Source organism: Castor canadensis, chromosome 7, assembly GCF_047511655.1.
Source record: "Castor canadensis chromosome 7, mCasCan1.hap1v2, whole genome shotgun sequence".
Taxonomy (NCBI): domain Eukaryota; kingdom Metazoa; phylum Chordata; class Mammalia; order Rodentia; family Castoridae; genus Castor; species Castor canadensis.
The window spans coordinates 132,662,472-132,668,471 of NC_133392.1; positions in this window are offsets into that span (position 1 = coordinate 132,662,472).

Genomic DNA, 6,000 nt, shown 5'->3' on the forward strand with positions numbered 1-6,000 from the left:
CTGGAGGACTACCTCGGATAGGGAAGTTAGGGATTTTTCAAGGTGGCTAATGGATTTTTCAATACGGTCTAGGTCCTCATCGATGGCCGCCCTGAGGGAGGTGAGGCCGGAGTGCTGAGTGGCCAGAGAGGCTATGCCAGTACCCGCCCCTGCCAGGCCTATTCCAAATAGGGTAGCAATGGTTAGGGTGGTAATGGGCTCCCTTTTTGCCCGGGGGCGGTCGGACCAATAAAGAATGGGATATTCAGCTGGATGGTAGAGGATTCTAGGCACCACTATCACCATCAGGCAGAATTCCCAGGAGGCATTAAAGACCAATCCAGCCAAGTGGGGGGTCAGCCCATTCAGCGAGCATGCCCACCAGGCACCTCTGGCCGGGGTTATCCAATGGGAGGCATTCCAGTTTGGGTGCTCAATTATAGTAGCGCACAATTTTTTATTTCCTTTTGGGACCTGCCCTACACAAGTCCCTTGGCCACTGACCTGAGCCATGGTCAGGCCAGCGGGTCGGGCCTCCCAACCCGTTGGAGTAGTGGTGTTGACTACAAAAGAGGAATTGATTCCAATAGCCTCATAGAAAGGGGGCGAAGGGCTGTAGCAAAGCCAGCAAGCCTCAGTTAGATTAGGGGCTGTCCTATTCAAGGTCTCAAATGTAGCAAACGTCAAGGTCTCAATTTGTCGCCTTTTTTCCTAAATCAGTGAAATTTATCATAATGGGATTACAATTGGGGGGAGTTGGGCATCCCTTATTTGTAGGTCTAGGTTGGTGGTATGTAATACCAGATTGAGAGACTCTACTTAACTGAATAAGGTCCCCCTGTTTGGGGGGTGGCCACCATATGTCCCCTGAGCTCTCACAACCCCATGACTTACAATAATAGTCTGCGATTCCTCCACATTTTTTTCTGTGGTTGGGTTGGGGAGCGGGGCAGACATAGAAGTAACTTTGGCGCAAATCCCATTGTCCCCTGCCAGTGAATAAGTCCCTTAAGTCAAAGTATAATTCTGGGAACCAGGTGCTGGGAGGGGTCACCTTGGAGGTCTGGTTAAGAATGTCTCCTGTGGATACATCTACAATCATCCAGGTCAGGTTAAAAGGTTGATGTGGATTTGTATGCCCCAAGCAAGTGGTGGACAGGGTTAGAAAAAGGAATAAGGTTACCGAGGTCCAGTTTGCTGAAGTTTGAGTTTGAAGGAATTGTCCTTGTGGTGGGACACCCTTCTTGTTGGCAGGAAGTCTTCCTTCACAGCTACCGGGTCCGCCGGTCTGATGTGGGTGTAGTGGACCCAGGTGATGATCCCATTCTAGGAGGGCTGCGGAGCATCTGGGTGTTTTCGTTTTCTGGAGCATCCCGTATCAGCCGGAGCTTGAGTGGATTTGTGGGATGCTGTCGTGCGGTCCAATTTCCCTGCTCCTCCTGAGGACGTGCCCGTCTCACATGGGAGTGGTGTACCCATGGTGCAATTCCATCGACCTTGAGGGCGGTGGGGGTAGTAAGCAGTACAACATAAGGTCCTTTCCATCTAGGCTCTAGGGTTTTGGACTGATGCCTTTTAACCCATACCATGTCACCCGGGACTATGCCATGTTCCGGTGATCAGTAGTATGGTACGCTTGAATTAAGGGCCATATTTGTTGTTGCACCTTAGCTACAGCCTGTAGCATAGTCAGGTAATTTGGTGCCAGATCACCTAGTCCCGGGCTTAAGGTCCTTTGAATGATGGGGGGTGGAGCCCCATACAGGATCTCAAAGGGGGTTAGCCCATGGACATAAGGGGAGTTCCGGACTCGGAAGATGGCCAAGGGAAGGAGTGTCACCCAATCACCACCAGTCTCCAGGGCCAATTTGGCTAAAGTCTCCTTTAGTGTCCTATGCATCCTTTCTACTTGCCCTGAGCTCTGGGGGTTATATTTACAATGTAGTTTCCAATTGGCCCCCATAGCCTGGGCTAGTCCCTGCAGGACTTTACTAATGAAAGCCGGACCGTTATCTGACCCAATTGCCTCAGGCACCCTGTACCTGGGTATGATTTCCTCTAGTAGGGCTTTTGCCACTACCTGACTCGTCTCCCTCTTTGTAGGAAATACCTCCACCCAGCCGGAAAAGGTATCTATGAACACTAGCAAATATTTGTACCCAAACTTCCCTGGTTTTACTTCGGTAAAATCCACTTCCCAGTTTCTTTCCGGGGCCCTCCCCTGTTCCCGAATACCTGTGTGGTGCCCCTCCCTTCGTCCTGGTTTCATAGCTGTACAGGTAGCACAATCCTCCACAATTTGACGGATGGCCTCGGTCTGGTTCGGAAATCGGAGTTGTGCAGATGTCAGCAAGTCTAGCAACTTTCTCCGCCCCAAGTGGGTGGACTTATGTAAGTTAGCTAACAGGAATCGGCCGAGTTTCTCAGGCAGGATTAGCTTGCCTTCCAAGTCACTTCTCCATTCATCCTCCCTTTTTCTAGTGAGGGAGTGGGCTCTCATCGAAGTGAAATCCTCCGAGGAGTACTCTGGTCGGGGAGGTAGCGAAGGGAGCTCGGGGACAGGCACATCTATAGCCGCGACCATGGAGGGACTCACCATTGCTGCTCTCCTAGCTTCTTGATCCGCCCTGTTGTTACCGAAGCTTCTGGAGTCTTGGCAGACTGATGGCCTGGGACATACATCACTGCCACTGCCTTCGGTTTTTCCACTGCTACTAATAGACGCTGGTCTTCAGCCAGGTTTTTTAAGCCTTTCCCTTCTGCTATGCGATTTCCAGGTAAAGAGTACTAGAGGTGCAAGGACATAGAGACCGTTGGGAAGACTGGTGGAAATGAAAAGTGTCAAATATAGGGACCTTGAAGGCATGCTAAGGAATATGAATTTTGCCCTGGAATCATTGCGAATGCTTTGAAGGATTTTCCCACTTATCAGAGTGAGAAACAGCCTTGTTTGGAAGCTGTTGCTGTAGTCATGGCCTGAACTAAGAAGTGGAAATGACTAGGAGGGATTGTGTTTGAGCAACATTGAGAAGATGGAATTGTAGGAATTGGAGGCTGATTATTTAGAGAATGAAGAAATAGGAGTAGGGCTCAGGATACAATTCAGTGGTAGAGTGCTTGGCTAGTATGCACCAGGTCCTGGGTTCAATTCTCAGCACCACAAGGAAACAAAACCAAAATGTAGTATTCTGGATTATCTCCTGGTTTTTCTGGCCAAGGGAAATGGGTGGTACCATTCAGATAGGGAATATGAAAGGTAATTTGGGTAAGGAGACAGGTTAGGGAGGTGGCATGGGAAGAAAATGGATTTCAGAAATGCTTAGTTTGAGATGTTTGTAGCACATTCAGGCAATGATGTTTTATAATGTTCCAACTACAGTAAACAGCAAGAGCAAAGATGTGGAGGCAAGAGGGCCTATCTGTATTGTTCAGTGAATTACTGGAGCCTGGAGTTTGGCAAAAACTGGGGGTCGGGGGAGGTTTTATCTGCCAGGTTGTTAAGGTCTTTTGATGCTTCATTTGATTGTGCTTGGATTTTATTCTGTGGTTGGCAGTTTACTAATTCAGTTGCTGCAGCCCGGCATGAAGATCTTTCTGTAGGCATTTCCCACCTTCTCCAGAACGACTTCCTCAGTCAGGTGAGCATAATTGATGTCTCAGAGGAGTTTAAATGAAATGGTAGCAATAAAGTAACTTGTAAAGTATAATCTGCCATGCAAACCAAAAGTGGTGGTATTGTAAGATTCAGTGAGTATATTTTTACTTTGAGGAGGTTGGGCAACAGGGTGGCAGGGTTCAGAGTTACGGGATCTGCGAAGGTGATCCGAGGGGAATCCAGCAGGAGCCCCTGGTAGTGGGTGAGCCTGGCATTCATCATCTATTTCCCAAGGGGTTGTTTAAGGACTCCCTCCACCAGGTGAGGGGCCATGACCCGGAGGGCCTGTCCAAAGGTTAATTTGTCTGCTTCTCTCACTAACATGGCAACAGCCGCTATGATGCAGAGGCAGGGGGGCCATCCTGATGCTACTGCGTCTAATTTCTTGGAAAGATATGCCACGGGTCTCTTCCAGGGACCTAACTGTTGGGCCAGGACTCCTTTGGCTACCCCCTTTTTTTCATCCACAAACAGAGTGAACGATTTTGTGGGGTCTGGTAGGGTCAAGGCAGGGGCATGGAGAAGGGCGGCCTTTAGCTGGTCAAAGGCCCGCTGTTGTTCCTCTCCCCACCTCCAATCCGGAGCCTCTTTGGTGGCCTCATATAGGGGTCTGGCTATCTCCGCAAATCCCGGAATCCAGAGTCTACAGAACCCTGCGGAGCCCAGGAACTCTCTCACTCCCCTAGTGGATGTGGGGGGTGGAATAGTCAAAATAGTCTGTTTCATGGCATCAGTCAGCCATCTTGCCCCATCTGTGATCCGATAACCCAGATATGTCACTGACCTTTCACAGATGTGGGTCTTCTTGGCACTCGCCCGATATCCCAGCTCATCTAACTCCGCTAGCAGGTGTTCAGTAGCCTCGCTGCACTCCTCCTAGGTTTCTGCCGCTAACAGTAAGTCATCAACGTACTGTAGTAGAGTGACTCGTGGGTGACTCTGGCAAAAGGGCTCCAGGTCCTGGCTCAGGGCCTCGTTAAACAGGGTGGGAGAATTTTTAAATCCTTGTGGCAGTCTGGTCCAAGTGAGCTGTCCGGTCCGGCCCCCATCCTCTTGCCATTCGAATGCAAATAGCGGCTGGCTGATTTCTGACAATGGAATGCTGAAGAAAGCATCTTTCAAATCAAGGGTTGTATACCATACTTGTGAGGGCGGTAGGTGACTGAACAAGGTATAGGGATTCGGTACAGTGGGATGAATGTCCTCCGCCCGCTCATTTACCTTTCGCAGGTCTTGCACAGGCCTATAGTCCCCGCTTCCCGGCTTTTGGACAGGGAGCAGAGGAGTATTCCAGGCGGACCGACAAGGCCGCAGTACTCCTTCATTCGCCTGCGGATATGAGGGGCTATGCCTCTTCGAGCCTCTTTGGGCATAGGATACTGTTTTACCCGAATGGGAAGAGCGGAAGCCTTCAATTGTATAACTACGGGAGGGAGGTGTTTGGCGAGGCCAATTCCCGCAGTCTCTGCCCAGGCCGTGGGAAACCTTTTTAGCCATTGGGCTATGTCCCCTCCTGGCTCCTGTCAGCTCTCAAACAGTCGATATTTGTCAGCCAATGATAGGGACAGGACGTGTATCAAGCTCCCCTCCCAATCAGTCACAATTATTTCATCTGGTTCAAAATAGATACAGGCCCCTACTTTGGTGAGCAGGTCTCGTCCAAGCAATGGAGCGGGGCTCTCAGGGACGACCAGGAAGGAGTGTGTGACCTGGTGTTTTCCTAAGTCTACCTTTCTTTTGGTAGTCCATGAGCATAACTGTGTACCCGTGGCCCCCTGAACGACACTTGTTCATTCCTTGTTTAAAGGTCCACATGCCTTGTTTAAGACCGAATACTGGGCGCCGGTATCCACCATGAACCCCATCGGCTTCCCCTCCACACATACAGTTACCCAAGACTCGGGGAGGGGGTCCGAGCCCCGTCTCCCTCAGTCCTCTTCTCCGGCTAGAAGGACTCTGGCCTGCTCCACTGCTCGTTCCCTTTCCCTGTTACCTCCCGGTCTCCTGCCAAACCCTCTTCTTGGCCAGCACCCTGTTAGAGCTAGCGGGTCCTGAGCCTGAAGGTGCTGGCAGAGGGCGGGGCGGCCGGCTGGCCTAGGCGAGGGGCGCCGTTGCTGCTGCGGCCAGCCGCCCAGGCCCTGGCCTTCTCCGGAAGCCCCCCAACTTCGTCCTGAACCAATCTGCCTTGGACTTGTTCTCTTTGCAGCCGTCGGCCCCCGCCCGTGAGCTGGCGTCCCACAGACCGGGAGGACTCGGCCCCACCCTCCAAGAGCTGCCCGCAGTTGGAGGAGTCGGTCGAATCCTGATGTCCCGTCCTAGTGCGACCCGACTGGGTCGGAGGTAACCAGCTGCCGGCAGAGGCCACC